Source organism: Mauremys mutica, chromosome 2 (genome assembly GCF_020497125.1).
Source record: "Mauremys mutica isolate MM-2020 ecotype Southern chromosome 2, ASM2049712v1, whole genome shotgun sequence".
In the NCBI taxonomy this organism is placed as follows: Eukaryota; Metazoa; Chordata; order Testudines; family Geoemydidae; genus Mauremys; species Mauremys mutica.
Window position 1 is genome coordinate 264,659,097 of NC_059073.1, and position 17,964 is coordinate 264,677,060.

Below are 17,964 nucleotides of genomic sequence, written 5' to 3' on the forward strand. Positions count from 1 at the left end.
GAACTGTACAGCGTAATCTCATAGAGTTTTCCCCTCCCTCAATGAGAAGAAGAAATACAGCAAGCCTGTGTTAAACTAAGTTGAGATTTCCCCTCAGATACTTCATTTAAAGGCACACTGGGTTTAATTTAAAACATAAACAGGCTTATTAACTACAAAAGATAGGTTTTAAGTGATTATAAGTGATAGCAAACACATCAAAGCAGATTACCTAGTAAATAAACAAAAATGCAAACTAAGCTTAACATACTAGATACATTGAATCTGAATAGCAGATTCTCACCCTGAGAGATGATACAAACAGGCTTGAGATCTTTAAGGGACAAGCTACACTTGCTTTACAGCTTGGAATCCCGAGGTCCTTCATATGCAGGCTAACAATCCCTTTAGCCTGGGCCCAGCACTTCCCCCTGTTCAGTCTTTGTTCCTCACGTGTTTTTCTTGGAGTCTTCTTGTGTGGGGAGTGAAGAACAACAGATGAAGTCACTCCCTGATTTATATAGCTTTAGCATATGGCGGGAATTCTTCATTTCCAGACTCAGTTTATGGAAAAACACTGACACCCCAAAATGGAGTCCAGAGTCATGTGGCCTGGTCACATGATGTTGTGGAGTCATAGCAGCCATTACTTACAGGCTGTCTGGAGCCCTCTCAGGAAGGCTCACCAGATGGGAAATAAGCTTCTCCTAAGGCCTATTGTTTCCCTAATGGCCCATTACCCTGCTATTTAGACTGGAAGCATCTTGCCTACTGGGTATCACCCAGGTGTAACTATATTTGAAATACAGATACATAGTCAATAGTCATAACTTCAGATACAAAAATGATACATGCATGCAAATAGAATAATCATATTCAGCAAGACATAACTTTTCCAATGACATCTCACATGACTTATCTTGCACAAAATACATCATAATAATGCTATAATCATATCGTAATAATATCACTATGCAGAATATGGGGTGCAGTGTCACAGTGGGGTCCGAAGCTGCTGGGGATTCTCACCCTGGCTCCCAGCTGGGAGCGGGGTCCATTGTTCCTCTGGCTCCCAGCCAGGAGTGGGATCCAACCCCCAGCTCTCCAAGGGAGCAGGGGCATCTGGGCTCTAGCTGCCAAGTTCTCTTGTCAATTTCATGGCTCCTGCCATGAAATTGACAAGACAGCCAACCGCTGATATAAGGGACACAGTGCAGACACTGCATCACCCTAACTACACTGACATAAGCCTTACACATCTCATGGAGGTGGAACTATTATGTCGGTGTGGTATGGCACTTGCATTGGCGGGAGGAAGGCTAGAGTGTAGACAATGACATAATTAGGTTGATGTAGGCTGCTTATATCAACCTAACTGTGTAGTGTAGACCATCCCTAAGACAGGAGCCATGGAAGATGTCCCAAGGAGCAGGGTCATGGGCCCATCCCATGGCCTTGCTATTTACAAATACACTGTCTCATCCATTCAGTCTATATTCTGCTAGCAGGATTAATTTGTCTGAGGGTCTTGGGGGTTATTACTAGTCTCAATAACAGCTTACACACTATTTGTGCCTCTCTTGGGCCCATGCCACAGTGGCTCTGAATACTCATCCCACATGCGAGCAGTAGGTTAAAGATATATCCTTGCTTTGTGCCATATTTCCCATTGTCACATTGCCATATGGCTCAGTGTAAATTGTGAAGACCAAGAGCCATATTTTGTATTGGGCACTTGGCAGAATTAGGAGTAGGGACTTGCTGCCAGCTGCACAGGGGCATATCAGAGGGAAGGAGAACTCTGTGGGTGTGGAGAGCGAGAGAGATGCTAATTTTTACTTTAAAGGATCTTTATGTGTAGCTGAAACTGACCCTGGTATCAGGAACATTCACTCAAAAATCCATCCAACTTTGTAAGCAAGTTAATGCCACTGACACTGCCATAGTGCTATTGCTGGCCTGTAGGGGCTGAGAATAACATGGAGACCCCTGAACAGCTGGCTGGGCATATGTGGATTTGGGCCAGAGGGTCCCATGCCAAATCTGGCCCTGCCCACTGCCTCTAATCCTTCATATTTTGCTGGGTAAGCATTGCTCTCTTTGTGCAGTCTATTGTACCGGGGGCACTATGGGGGTGCGGCTGGGTTGGACTTTGCAGCACCCCATTGTGGCTCGCCATAGCACTACTCACCGTGCCTCAGGTGTTCCCATCCAGGTGTTCACAGGATGGCAGCCACCTTCACCGGAGTCCAGTGCTATGGTGACTTAGCCCTCTGCCTAAGTCACACCCTAGAGCCAACCCTTCTGGGGTATCAAAGTTCCAAACAAATATCACAAACACAACAAAGGAGAGTCATCTATCCTGGCCCTTGACTGGAGCCAGCCCTTCCTTCCTTCCATCCAGGGCCTGTCTCTCTGAGGCAACACCCCTCCAGGCTCCCTGCTTCAGGCCCACCTTCCCTTTTGGGGGCCGAGGGTTCTGCCAAGCAGCAGTCTCTCCCAGCGCCAACAGGCAAGGTGCTCAGAACAATAGTCCTGCTGCAGCTCTACCTTCCCTCTCTCCACCAGCTCAGCACCCTGGCTCCAGCAAGGCTCCTCTCATTGAGAGCCAGAGCACTGTTCTCCTTCTTAGTCAGCTGGCATTGGAGCCGGATTCGGCCCCTTTAGCTTCTCCCTCCAGGCTTGACACCTACTTCAGGTGTAGCCAGGCAGGCCCATAGGCGCCCGTTAACCCCTCCTCGGCCTCTGTGGGGTTTGTACACCCCATTGAAAGGGGCCATAGGTCCTGAGCCTCTAAACGCTCAGGCATATACTTAACTTTACTCACACGAGTGACTCGAAGAAGAGTCCTTGTGAATAAAGTTGAGCTGGTGCTTGCGTGTTTGCAGGGTCAGGGCCTTTAGTTAATAGTTTAGTTTTTTGAGGGGAACATTTGAGCCTAGGTGGGGAGATTTGCCACCATCTTCTCTAGAGCTTTCTCCAAATTCCTCTTTTGCTCTCCTTTGCCCCTCCCTTTCCTTCCCTCCCTCTCTGTCTCCCTTCCGTCAGGTCCCCACTTGTCTGTCTTCATTACAGCACAGGGCTGGGAGAGAGGAAACAAGACACTATGCTGATGTGTAGATATGGATATTGGAAATGTGCCTGGGAAGAAGGCTTGTGAATGATGATGACGTGAGTGAGCAGCCTGGAGTGGCCTGGGGCACTCGGCTGCAATGAGCTGTTCTTTATCACTATCATATTGTTTTGAGCTACGCAAGGAAATCATCTTTGTGTCTTTTTCTCCACTTATTCCTCCAGTTGTTCCTTCCTGCACACATTGAGCTGAAGCTCCTTACAAGAGCGAGGTGGAAGAGGCGCCTTCCCCCAAAACCTACGCCTGGCAAAGGTGGGCTGAGTCCTTTTCCAAGTGGTGTCCCAATGCTTTTGTTCCTGCTCAGTCAGAGATGGGGTACATCTGGTACATTGGTGTGCTGCAGTATCCAGGCCCCTAGCAGACCCACTCACTTGGATGGGGAATGTAGTAATTTTAAAGCAGAGCTGATTTTTTAAAATAGAGTGAGAGTTGGAGAAACCTCAAGCTGTCAATACTCAAAGCCACCAAATTGCAGGGGGGTTTCAATTCTCTAAGTTCCGAGAGCTCCCACCTCCTTAGTAATGACAAATTTCATTTGGAAGGCCTGTCCCAGGGGGGAAGAAAAGCCCTGCTGTGTGCACTTTAAATATGCAATTAGCATAAATATACTTTGTGTTCAACTGCCCAAAGTTAGAAACAAAGAGTTTGCGAAGGTCCTAATTGTACCAGAGGGATTGCATGTCATGAAGAAAAAGACAAAGAGGAGCTGTGTTCAAGAGGACATGTGAGAGAGGCCAAACCATCAATCGCCTGAATCCAAAACAGCCCCAGAAGCTGTCTCTGAAGTCATGCCAGCAGAGTCAGCAGTGGAATTTGCCAAGGAGTTAGCCCTAAATCCAGCCACAAACCCAGCCCTTGCTGCAAATGATACATCTCCGTTTGGCATTGTGTACCTGCCACACTTACTCTGTGAGTGACCACACTTATTGACTTTATTACTGAAGTAGAAGAGATGAAAGGGAACAACAGCAACACCATAAATTCAGTGTTTAAGCTGCGACTTTGTAATTGTAAGTTTTCTCAGTAATGAAAATGTTTTCTTAGAACTTTTTTCTTCTTGCCTGTGGTCAACAGAGTAAATGACGTTACTTTGCAAAGGCACATCTGAGACTTCATGAACTTTCTACAGAATTTACAAAAGAAGGACGATAGTTTTGGCTCTATAGATCTGCCAGTCCACTGGGGGCTGGTCTCACAAGCTAACGCCAGGATTTCCACAGACCTTGTCTTCATGGCTGGTCAACCTAACGGGCAGCAGAGTTAGCTTGAAATAGAATCTCCCAACTCTAACAAAACTAAACCTGCTCCTTCCATGCTCAAGAGTTGTAGAGCCTCACAACTGACGTGGATACCCCTGGATCTTCCCACCTTTCTTTGGGCTTGACCCTGTGCCCTCTGAAATCAGTACCAAAGCTCCCATTGGCACTAGGTACAGACTCATGTCCGTGGTCTTTAGGCTTCCCAGGTGACCCAAATGCCCACAGCCAGTGTCCTGGCAGCACCTTTCAAGTTGGACTTTCTGTGCCAACACTTTTGGCAGGATGCTCCAGATGGGTCCCTTTGTCCCATCTCAGAGTCCTCTGAATCTAAGGTTTCAAAATTCTTCTCCCTAGGACCAACTTGCATCATTTAGCCCCAAACCCAATGCAATGAACAGCAATTATCTTAAATAAAAAAAGGTTTATTTAACTTGGAAAGAGAGAGGTGTTTTTTTTTAATTGACATGGATGCAGGATGCAGCATATCCATTCGAAGACTATGCAAAACCTCACTTAGCTAGGCTAATACTGTAACTACAGTCTTGTGATTTAAGTTGGAATGCAACTAATTCCTTGGAGAGCATGTGTCCAGCCTGATAGACTGTCTGTTCCAGGATGTCTTTGCTTTAGTGAGACACACTTGAGTCACTGATGGCTTCTTTCCTTTGCTTTCTACCCCTTTCTTTATCCTCTGCGTAGCCTTTTACTATGTAGGCGTGAACAGTCTTTATTAATGTGAGACTTAGTTAGCCACATTTTCAGAAGTTTGCTCATGCACAAATCTCTATGTGGGTTCTTAGTTCAGGGCACAAGTGGAAAATGGGTGCCCAGTGGTTTCCCTAAAGCATGTGAAGAGAACATGCAGAATCCACACATGCCAAATGACTGGTTTGGGGAGTTGGGTTTCCCTGTGAGCGTGGAGCTGAATTGCTCCAGTGAATCCATTTGGGCCTGTCTTCCTGCTTATCACTGGAGGTGCAGCAAAGTGTGTCTGTTCATATCAAAAGCATCACCTGGGTTTAGCAATTCAACTGAGGTCTGGTGCAAAGCCTGCTGATGTCAATGGAAACACTTTCACTGACGTCCATGGGCTTTGGCTCAGGCTCATACACGCTTAGATGTCAGGCACAATTTTCAAAAGTGCCTAAGTTATCTAGGTGCCTAGTCCCATATTACAAAGTGACTGAGGCACTTAGCAGCTTGAGTCCTATTAATTTCCAGTGAGAAGTAGGTTCCTAAGGGCTTGTCTATATGAACACTTTGATTTACACTCCAGCTTGCCAGGAACTATCTTGCACTTGCCTGTCACACACTAAGTGTTCAGGTGGATCCTGTTACCACACACTAAAAGTTCAAAGTGGGGTAGATAAAAGCACACTAGGGAACCTTTAGTGCCTGGCATCAGGGTCCACATGGACAGTTAGTGTGTAGCAGGCTAGTCCAAGGTAGGTTTAAACCCTAGTTTGCTATGAACTAAGTGTTTGTATAGACAAGCCCAAAGTCACTTTTTTAAATGGGGGGTGGTTTTGAAACCTTTACCCATGGTAACAATCTTAATGATCTTTTTGCCTAAAGTCCATTACCATTGAGATGGCCTTAGAATCATAGAAGATTAGGGCTGGAAGAGACCTCAGGAGGTCATCTAGTTCAACCTCCTGCTCAAAGCAGGACCAACCCCAACTAAATCATCCCAGCCAGGGCTTTGTCAAGCCGGGCAAAATTTAAATCTCTTTAGTCCACCAAGATTATACAAAACCAGAAATTTGAATCTGAACCTCTTCAGATTTATTGCACGTGTGTTTAAGTGGAATGGGAATACTCAGAGCTGAAGCTACCCTTTCATTTGGGGTCAGATCCAGAAGCAGATGAGCCAGTATTCTGGTGCCAGTTCACGTGCAGCCAAAATCTCAAGAGAATAGTTCATAAGATTTTGGCACTGTTGAATGCAAGCTTAAACCCTGGCCATGATTCAGCCTCAAACCTGAACCATAGTTTATTCATGATCTGGATCCCATTCTGAACACCAGCTCTTTGTCTCATCTTTAATATATGGTTTACACCTACAGAGGGAGGAGCTAGATTGAATAACCAACCCAAACACCTTGACCCAGTGCCAAAAAGAAATTTTCCTGTGGTTTGAAAATATCTGCTTAACTTTGTTTTCTTTTTGGGAGGCTATATTTTTCCCTTTATTGTACTTTTCCTCGCTTCTAGGTTTTGACCAGAAGTAAAAATCCTGCAATGCCAGAAGAGAAGTTTCCCTTGCAGTATTTCAGTCACAGGGAGAGTAGCTGAATAGAAACTGTGCAAGAGCAGCTGTTCTGGTGATAATTTCAGGGCCTGATTTCTGAACCAAAGAAATTAATCTATCTAGAGCTGGTTGAAAAATGCAGAACTACTCTTGCAAAAACAGTTTTGAATTTTTTTCTCAACATTTTTGGTTGAAATTTCAAATTTTCAAATGCTGTGTCAGCTGGCTGAAAAACCAAAACCAAACAAAAATTCCATGAAAAAGTCCAAAATATTTTCACTGAAATTTTGAAATACAGTATTTTTTTCTCCAGCTCTCTGTTTAGTTCTGTGGACCGACGGAGCTTCAGTGGCAGTTTTGCTTCCAGTAGGGTAGCAACATCAGCCTCCATCTATGTAGCTAATTCATTTATTTAACTAGGGAACCTAAATTACTCTCTTCAGGTTCCCTTTCAGTTTAATCTCTCTCTGGGGTTCTTCTTTTGTCCCTTTAGAAAATCTTCCCCTTGAGTTCTCTCATCTCCCATTTGCAATGGCCAAGAGTACTCAGGATTATTTTGAACACCTTCAGAAATCCCTTGTCTGTGCCCTTGCTGGTTGGAGTATTTCATGACTGCAGTTAAGTTTCTGTTTTTTTGCTATTTGGCATAGAAGACCAATTGGCCTCATTCTATTGGTTTCCTTGGACTGTAACAGAGCACCTGGTAGCAGTGGACACTGAAGGTAGAGCAGCTTGACTTCAGAAAGAAAAAAATTAGAAACAGCAGAAAGCAGAAGCCAAACAGTAGCAGCATCTGGATTTTGGGTGATTGACTCCACATGTATTTCCCTGTTACTGCATAATATCTCAAGCAAGCATTTTAGTCTTTCCTTGCAGCCTGTGAACTATACATGTCTAAATCTTAACTTGATCATGTGGGATGAAAAATGTGGTAGGTCATATCCCATATGAAATCAGTGCTACAATTTCCTCCATTGCTTGTTAGCTGTATGCCTGCAGGCTCACATTTTATACACAAGAGGGTGTGATATGAAGTAAAGCACGTGTCCCACAAGCCATGTAGTAGATACAATGAATAACTGAAGACACAGTGTGCCTAAATCCAAAAGATCAGACTAGAGCCGTGCTATGTGTAGTGCATTGAAATCAGGAGGAGTTTTATCTCCCCTGGTTTCAGTATTTAGTAGACACAGAATTGGATTTGACAGCTGCATTGTGGTCTCAGTTTTTCATTCCTTTCTTTTTAAACAGTGATTTTTTTATCTTCTGCCCATAGTACAGTAGCATGAAGTGCTTACAGCTGTCACTCCCTAATAAGTCTCTAACATGCCGTTTCATACTATCACTTTGTGTCATTAAACCCTTCCATTCATGGCAAAAGTGTTCCGTTTTATGGTTCCTGCAATAATTTAACTCCTAACTGTCATTGTTTATTACATGTCTCCATGTAAACAAAGATTTGCATTCTTGGCAATATCTACTAATTTCTTGTTATATTTCAGTATATCATTGAGGAAGCCAACAAAAGGCTACCCTGCCCATACCGGAAGTTATTACCAGGAAAACAGCATTATGATATGAAGCTTTGATCATGCAAGTGCTTGGTATGTGAATAATTGTACAGTGGTGCGTAGTTCCATGAAAACCAACTGGACTGCTTAGCATAAATTCGCTCAGATGCGCAAGGGGTTGCCAGGTGAGTGTCTGTGCATGGGTGCATATACATCATTACAGTTTCAATACAGTTCATCACAATATTTTACCATATAAAAACTATTTTTATTTTTTATGACAACTTTGGAGCTCCAAAATAAAAATCATTATAAAACCAAAGGACTCCAAAAAGAGAAGAGAGGGCTAGAGTTTCAGAAGACCTCCGTATGCAACATCTCTTACTGAGGCACCTAAAGGAAGTGGCTAGATTGCTGCAGCTGCCATTGTTGTCCATGTTCAAAATCCAGCCATTTCATTTCAGTACCTAAATTGGATATTTTGACAATATGGCCCTATCGTCAGTGCTGAATTCTTCAGAGTAGCTGGCCCTGAAAAATGAACACTATTCCCTGTGATTTTTTTGAAGATTTGCATTAGCTGCCTATTTAGTGTGTATTTTTCTTGTCTATATTGCTTTGTATTCCTTTCCATCGGCAACCACCAATGGGAATTATTTGCATAGACCATCTGCTGTCAGTGTGTTAGGTGAACCTACACTCAATGGTAGAGTATTTGGGCTTCCTTGGTACAGTTGTGTTTGGGATATGGCGACATTTGTGGATGACAGAGCTGGGGAGTTCAGAGGGTTGGGGTGCACTGGCACTGCTGGGGATGAAGGGGAGTGGGGTGCACTGGTGTACCTGAGGGTGCAGATAGTTGGGGTGCACTGGCAGAGTTGGCAGGTGCAGGGGATTGGCGCGTACTGAGAGATCTGGGGTGGAGAGATTTGGGCTGCACTGAAAGAGCTGAGGTGGAGAAATTTGGGGTGCACTGGCAGAGCAGGGAAGTGCAGGGGTTTGGGGTGCCCTGAGAGAGCTGGGGTAGAGGGATTTGGGTTGCACTGGCAGAGATGCGAGGTGCAGGGGTTTGGAGTGCCCTGAGACAGCTGGGGTGCAGGGATTTGGGGTGCATGGGGTTGGTGTGCACTGGCAGAAGCTGAGGGATGCCACACATCCCTCATCTGAGCCTCCAACCTCTCTCCCCTCCCCATTTATCCCCTCTTCCCAAATGTCCCCCCTCTTCTGTTCTTTAATACCCCTCCCATTGTGATTAATTTATCCTTCGTTATGTTAATTAAAGGGTGACTTTACAGCCATCCATCTCTGTGATTCATCCAGTCATGAGTATCTCCCAGTTTAACAGCACAAGGTAGCAGAAGGAAACCATTGGGCGAGGGGATGTAGCTTGGGAACCCCTCAGTCAAAGGACCCCACATTTGGATCACTAACGCCACCCTGCACCTTCAAGAGGCACACCACTTTCAAAGCAATCCGATTAACCGTTCCGATTTTAGACCATTCACAATCATGGAGCTTTAAGGTATATAAAATGGGAGGTAAGGAAACATTCTAGCTGTTTTTCTGTATTGGCGCATGGAAAAAATTTATCTTTTCTTAAAGGCTTCTCTCACTGTGGGTCCCCCAAAGAATTCTTGGTGCCACTCACGCTGCTTTGGGTAAAACTCGACAGACTGAGACCACATCACATCAAGAGTTTGATCTCTAATTCTGTGCAAACTCCCCTTCCCACCCAGCCACCTAGAACCTTTTATTAAAATGGCTGGTTTGGGGGGGCATATATCTCCATAACCTCTGGCTCAAAGACCCCAGAGTTTAGTCACTTATCCTACCCTGCACCTTCCTGAGGCCATCCAAATGTCAAATTAGGGTTGCCACCCATCCAGATTTTACCCATACAGACGGGGTTTTGGCTTCTGTGGCCAGGTCCCATTTAGAGTTGCCAGATGCCTGGTTTTCAACCAGACAGTCTGGTCAAAAAGGGAACCTGGCAACCCTAAATGGCACCCGAACCAAAAGTCCAGGTACCATGGGGTGGGTGGATGTGCCATCTTATTAACCTTTGCCAGCCCCTGCTCAACTGCTACCCACAGGCAGGTTCCTTGAGACGATCCAGCGAGTGTTGGGGGGAGGGAGGAGAAGAGAGAGCAACAGGATGGGGCCTTGGGGAAAGAGTGGGAGATGGGAGCAGAGCCTGGGGGAAAAGGTGGAGAAGGGGTGGGGTCTTGAGGGAAGAGGTGGAGCGGGGGTGGGGCCTTAGGAGGAAGAAGCAGGGCAGGAGGCAAGGGGCAGGGCTTTGGGGGTCTGGTTACCAGCAATTAGAAAGGTGGCAACCCTATTCTGACCAAGCATCTGACCAAGCATGTCAATTGCCCAGGACTTAGAAGTGTCGACCTTTCAACAGAAGGCATGATGCGACCTTACCTATAGTGGCACTGTTATTCACCAACCACGGTAATACAAAGGCACACATTTGAAGTCATTCTAAATGCTCACCGTAAGCAGCTCCTGGATTGCACGCTGCCCCTTTGACCTAGTCCTGGAAAGGCTTCAATAGTCAGCTTTTCTGTCACTGTTGTGGTGGACTGTTCTCTCTCTTGTTTGCATAAGAAGGGTGAGATGCTGACTTCCATCTCCTGAGAATTGCTCTTTGGGACTCCGTCCTGCAAGCTGCTGCTAAGAAAGAAGTGCATGTAGGCTGTTGTTTCCAAATCCTTTTCTCACTAACGTTTTTTTTCCTACTGCAAAATAAACAATACTTTGGTTTCAGGAGAAGGCTGTCTGGTCACTATACACACCACAGGTCACAGGCTGCTGGAGGGAAGAACCACAGGCATATAAACACAGCACACAGTCGATACACGGGGTGTTGTATCCAGGGCCTGGTCTGAGAGGGGGAGAATGATGGCATTCCACCTCCGGAGAGGGAAAGGCCTGGGGAGTGACAGCCTGTGGGTGCACTCAGACCAGAGAGGGGACTGAGGTGCAGCTAGCCCTGTAACTGTGACACGGGCGTCCAACTGTGGTCCAAAATAGTCTAGGTGTGGTGACCGCCAGAGCATGCGGCAAGGCCTGGCCTTCTGTTTGCTCAAGCACAACACTGGGAGACTGTGCACAGGGGAGCACGGTGACTGGTTGCTCCCTCCCTAGATCCATGGAGATGCAGAGGAGCCCAAAGAGGCAGAGAGGAGATGGGGCTATGGTCCCTCCCCTGTGCTAACCCACAGAGCAGGACTGGTGCAGTGGAGGGGAAGAGCCATGAAAGGGTCCCCCTCCACACCAGGATGCCTAGACTGGGAGTCTGTCTGCTGGCAGCAGAGTAGCCTCTGAGCTCCCCTAGATGTGCTGGACACCTGCATTTCCCCCCTTTACTTGAGGCCTGCCTGCACCACTCCTAAAGCTGTGCCTATATGTGGAATAACATATTGGTGATGCTACAAGTGTGAAAATAACACCGAACAGGGCCCTGGCTTGGACTATATTTCCTGATGCTCTCTGATTGGAAGGTCTGGCTCACAACTGAGAGACTACTAGTGTCTGTATGCATCTAAACCACGGACCATGGACCTACTTGTTGTGAATTAGAATTGACACTAGTGTTATAAAAACAGATTAGCCCAGTTACTGGGAATGTGTATGGGTAAGTGGGAGTTTATTATTATCTTTCCTGCAGGGAAGCCACATTACTTAATGGTCTGAACACACGAGTGGGAGCCAGGAACTCCTGAATTCAAAACCAGGCTCTGACACTCCCTTCTCTGGCTCTAGGCAAGTCACCTAACTCAGTGCCATGGTTTCCATAGCTGCCAACTAGGGAGGATAATCTCTCCCCGGAGTGTCGAGAGGATTCATCAGACAGTATTTGTAGAGCACTTTGAAGATATAAAATGATAAATATTATGATGCAGCTTGGAATTATTTTCAGGACCTTCTAATTTCTTACCCTGAGCTTTTATTAGCTCCCCCCTTTCCCAGTGGACGTCTATTAGCTTGGGAACCACCCCAGCTACTTTGGGAGTTGCTTTTCCCATAGCTGGGAGCCATTCTGAAATGACTCTGACTCACACAAACGCCCTGTAGATGCTGAATTTTATGTGAATCTGTCTCTGACAACTGACCCTGACTGGGAAACGCCCTGGTATTCTCCCTGTTAGGGAGCCAAGGCAGGGAGTGGTCGGAGACAAGATGAATCAAGTTTAACTGTCTCTAATGAAGCTAGGGATGGATCTATCCCATCACTCTTCTCCAAGAGCATCTCACTGAAGGGAGTTGTGTACGCCAAGGTCCCTTTTGACTGAGAAGAGGTGGGGAGCTCATTTCTAGCTGACCACTTTGGTTGTATTCTTTGTGTCATTCATTTCCCCTGGTCGGTGTAGGGAGGCTGGTACAGGACGTGCATCTAATAATGGTGTAACATTTTCATTGCTCTCCAGCTCACTATTGGACAGCATGTACATTGGAGACAATGGGTTTTCTATAGACTACAATAACACCCCTCCTCAACCTCACTCTTAGTACAGAATCAACAGGCTTCAAATGTCTAGTTCTTTGGAACATGTTGAATCTCTCCATGCCGTGTGATGCTGAGTGCCACCATGATGTGTCACACCTCCTCGCAGCGGCATCATCTCATAAAAGCCAGCGTTAATTTCGCAGGTGTGTGAAAAATGAAGGTCGCTCCTAGGCACCGGGAGCCCAGTTTTTCATTAAAAAGTACAGGAGTACTTGTGGCACCTTAGAGACTAACACATTTATTTCAGCATAAGCTTTCGTGGGCTACAGCTCACTTCTTCAGATGCAAAGAATGGAACACACAGACAGGAGATAGTTATACATACAGAGAACATGAAAAGGTGAAAGTATGCATACCAACTGGGAGAGTCCAATCAATGAGACGAGCTATCGTCAGCAAGAGAAAAGGTTTTTTTTCTCCTGCTGACGATAGCTTATCTCAATTGATTAGTCTCTAAGGTGCCACAAGTACTCCTGTACTTTTTGTGGATACAGACTAACATGGCTGCTACTCTGAAATCAGTTTTTCATTGTTCAATGATCTCGGTGGGTACAAGTCCATACCCTGCATGACTCTCTACGCCTTCCTCTCTACACTGATATTTCGAGCAATGTAATGTCCTGCTGCCATCCCACTGTTGGAGCCTTTCCCCACTGCTGGAGTCTTTCCCTGAAACTTGGGCAGAGGGGAGCCAGTAGGGAAAGGCTCTGCCGCCAGCACCCAGTTGCTGAGGCCTTTCCCTGCAATTCAGCCCTTTCCCACAGCCTCCTCCCGGCCAGAGCCTTCTTCTCACCACAGTGAAAGGCTCTGGCACCAGGGAGCTGCTGAAACTTTCCCCTGCTGCTTCCCCCCACCAGAGCATTTCACTGACACGTGTAGCTGCACACCACAGTGTGGACAGAGCCTGCTGTTCACTGCGGTGTGTAGCTACACAGACCCTATGCACTGCCACCAGTTGTGTGCAGTGTAGACATAGGCTTTGTGTTGTTCCATCATTCCTAAAGGCAGTGAATCTACTCACTGGGGAATGTCCTTGGTGTAGGGGCTTCCTGAGAGAGTAGAGAGCTGGTATAACTGGTTCTACACATCTCCCTCCTACAACCCCTAGCCTATGAGATGTGCCAGGGGAAGGTGCATTACTAGAGCATGCTGTGTACCTTGACTGCTGCAATGGCCCCGAGGAGTCTGGAACAGCCATAGGTCAAGTCAGAGCATCTTCAAGACTGCTCTTACTTATGCCAGTAGTTGGGCAGGCCTCTGGACAGTCCCAGAACAAAAGGTGGCATAAAACGATTTTGCACATGCACCTCTATTCATATGTGGAGTCTAGTCTGCCAGAATGGCAAATCAGGCCTCAGGTTTTTAGGGAAGTGGCCCTATTAGTCACGATTGTAATTATTAGCATTCCTAGAGCACTCATTGCCTGTAGGGGCCGGGCACTCAGTATTACTCCCAGAACACCCTGCAGACAGACATCAGGTAAAGAACTCCTGTCTACTTTCCAGTCTCTTGTCTAGCCATCTCAGCAACGAGTGGTTTTTACCTTTACACTCTTTGTGTCAGTGAGTGTTTTACTCTAGCTACTTAAAAGCATGATCTCCCTCGAGTGGAACAACTACTGCACTGCATCTCAACAGCTGCATGTTACTAGACCTTGTCTGCCCTTTTGCTGTGTGATAATATGTAAAGAACTGTGGGGGAAAATGATGACCACATGTAGCACAGGCTGTGGTGAGTCCACTTAATGTTCTCTATTCTCAGCCGCATAAGAGAACATGGTGTGTCTTGACTAGCAAGATCTAGAAATGAAGAGGAAGGAATAAAGGGGAGCAAAGAGTGAAAATCAATTACGGTAGTTAAGATTTGCAATTCTATGAACTAGCTGTTTGCTTAATTTGAAGCCTGTTGCTTCTTCAAAGAAGAGTGGGCCAGGTACCTTTTTAAAACGTGGCCACTGTTCACTGTCACTACCAACAGATGGAAACAGATTGCCATTGGCCACAAGCATCACCCGTTTCCTATAGCCACTTAAAACCTTGAGGGTGAAAATCAGCCTAGTGCAGAGGGCCTGGACAGGGCTTATTGACCACTTCTTGTCCTTATCACAGAACTTCAATGGGGCACAGGACTTGCTGCACGGCTTTGGACTGGCATGAAGTTTGTCTTATCAGATCGATTCCACATGCATTAGAGAAGATGGTACTTCCCCCGCTCCCAGTAAGGCTTTGTCCGGAGTAAGAAAGAGGTGTGTGTTTACCATGGTTAGCTAATACATATGAACTAACACATGTTAAAATGCTAGTGTGGACAATGCAACCTGTTGTTTTAACACATGTTAGCTGGTCAAGGTGAATGGTAGGCTTTCCTAGGGGTTACCTTGACCAGTTAACACAGGTTAAAAATCACACCCTTTTCTAGCGTAGCTATGAAGGATTCTGCAAATATTTATTTATTTAGATACACATAAAATATTAAAAACTCCCTATCTAAGCTTCAAGGCACCTTTGCCATATGTTAAAAATACAGGGCACCCTATACAAACAAATATTAATGCAAGAACCTCCCTAGAAACAAAACCTGGCTGAGGGGGGAACTACTACGGCCACAAATCCTGAACCTCAGTGCTCCAATCTCAGCCTTTAATGCAGTCCTTCCTCCTCAAGTGCTTGTGAAGAGAGATGGAGTCTGGAGGTCAACAGGCTTATTCTGGACCAAGTGGGAGAAGTAAATTCCAAACCTCAAGGCCCATCATGGAGATACCCAGCTAGGAGCTCCCTCTCCTATAGCAAGAGGGTCCCAGCTCGAGCACCTCTGCTGATCAGGACTGCAGCAGTGTTGCCCAGGGAGAAAGACAATCCAGCAGGGAGTCGAGTCCCAGGCCCTTTAGCATCACGTCAGTCAAAAAACTGACTACAGCTGGAAATTGCCAGTCAGCCAGCGCAGATCATGGGGTGCTGCAAAGTGCTGACAGTGAGAAACTCCACTTAGCAAGCAAGTCACCATGTTCTGCACCACGATGATGTCATGTGCAGCCCCATGTAAAGCATGTTGCAACAGACTACTGGGCAGGTGACAAGGGTGTGGTTAATGTCAGCAAGGTCTGAAAGAAATGATTGCCACCGCCTGGCCAGCTGTTGGTGAAAAAAGCTGCCTGGGTCATTGCTGCTATATGATCATCTAACAGCAGCTGGGGATCCAACAGTATCCCACATTGCAAAACCAAACAACAAATAATGTACACAGGCTATCAATGAAAGGGCAGATATCATCCTTGTCATATCTTCTATTAATGGCGCTTGATCTATTAGTGAGGGCACTTTCATGTGTGCATCCACATTTCATGGGATAGCCAGTCCCTGTACCCTTATTCACCTCCACTTAAAGTGTAGCGAAATTGTTAGGCACATCCACACAAATCCAGGTATAGGATGCTATAGTCAGAATCCAGGCACAGAAGCAATTTATTGGTAGGCAGCAGACCTGGTTTTTGATCCAAGTTTTGGTGATAAGGTAGCCTGCACGCTAAGTCATTGAAATATGAATGAATGCAGAGAAGAATGGTTGTAATTGTTTCTACGTAATAAATCAAGGTAAAAGCAATGCATCTGCTTAATAATTAGAGTTGTCACGGATGGGTTTTATTCAAAGCTTAAATTAGATTCATGCTTGAACTTGTCAATCTGCTTGAAGCTAATATGGCTGAACTCAAAATGCAAACTACTGTGAGAACACTGAAAATGATACAGGAAGGGGAAAGGACTATTTTGTCCAGGCTACTTTTTCTCATAATATGCTCAGTATTATCCACCTGGAACATAAGACTATTTGTGGTAGCTCCTTCATTTAATTTAAGGGCAGAATTTCATAATATGTATGTGGGGATGTCAACCAGAAAAAGTAATCTATCTTTTTTTCTGATGCATTTGCCATACATGACAAATAAACTCAGGCGAAATTATCCCACGGAATGTGGGTCATTGATTAACTCAGTATTCTACTGTCCCTTATTCCAGCGCAATTCTAAGATGCAAAGATTGCATGAAAGAGAAAGCTTTACAAAACAAAATTTAAAGGAAGAAAAGTTCGTACTAAAATCAATGGAACTATACTGATTTTCACAAGCTGAGACTCGGCTGTAAATCTTTTTAGTCTAAAGGCATGCTTAGAAAAAGGAGGTTTAAACTGAAGTGTCACAGTGAGAAAACAAATAAGAAATAGTTTGTTCTGAGAATCGTAATAATAAAAAAACCTCACTGCATGAACTGAACCACCCGTGTGGCATGTAAGGCCTGACCTAGCTTAAAAGCCTCACCTTAAAAACTTTTAAAAGCCCTGTGCTGCTCTCAATTGTGTGCCTAATCCATACTTGCAATAATCAAGTATTTGGCCATGAACTTACCTAGACACATTGCCATTTGTACATACATTATTTATAGCTGTATAAAACCTCTGTGCCCAAGGCCACAGAAGGCACCAACAAGTGATTGTTCCGGGGCCAGAAGGAAATCCATGAAGAATTACATAGACCTTGCAAATAGATATAAGAAACAAAGAAAAAAGAGGTCATATTTTGGACAAACCCACCTTGATATGTCAGCATTCAATGAAGTTTCCCTTGGCTGCAAAGTCCTCGCTTGTGTAACATGAGTTCTGTGACTTTTTGGCACTGCTGTTCACCCTTTCAGGTCATGTGTACTACTCATAAAAGCAACATCATTCTTGTGGCATGAGATGGAAGCCCTGATGAGGTTCACTGTGGGGTGGGAAGGACTACGTTTGAAGGGCTCTCTCTTTTCCAACTGGCTACTGCTCCCAGAGGGTGCATGAAAGAGAGAAAAAGAAAACAAATGGGACATATTTTTATGAATAACTACATTTGACACAGATTTTTTCATTTTCCTGTGGGCAACTTTCACCTGGCAGCAGAGAATTGGATGGGGGAAGGGCAGATCCTTTAACTCTCCCAAGCCTGCTAGGGTAGGTGGACGTTTTGAACTGCATTTCAGCACAATGTTACAGGCCTCCTATTTTAAAAACAGCCTCTGTGTATGTGGGTTTGGTGTTGTCATGCAGCAGATTGGGCATGCAAAGCTCTACATTTCCTTCTCTCTAGCTCTGTTAAGGAATATCTTTATCTTCTCAGGCCTCTTCTCTCTCCTCCTTTGAGTCTCATCCTTCCAATGGATTTCCCCCCCTTGCTTATTACTGTGGTGGTACTGGATGCCACTAAGGCAGTTTAGATCCTGGTGGTCACTTTCCAAGCAATTACTTTGGATACCAAAGAAGAGACTGAAGAGGGCATGACTCTGATCTCTCTT

The 17,964-nt window shown here is 45.4% G+C and overlaps 1 long non-coding RNA gene across 2 annotated transcripts in view; it reads right to left on the minus strand.

Annotated features, from left to right (window-relative positions):
- Window positions 1-17,444, minus strand: part of LOC123362692 — a 68,962-nt gene extending 51,518 nt beyond the window's left edge. Inside the window, exons 1-2 of one of the 2 annotated variants that reach the window (XR_006576522.1) lie at window positions 17,231-17,444; window positions 10,630-10,806 (exon numbers count right to left, since the gene is read on the minus strand). This is a non-coding gene — a long non-coding RNA (uncharacterized LOC123362692). Of the gene's footprint in view, window positions 1-10,629; window positions 10,810-17,230 lie in introns of both variants that reach the window. The other variant, XR_006576521.1, reaches the window with a different exon arrangement.
- Window positions 17,445-17,964: the final 520 nt, after the last annotated feature.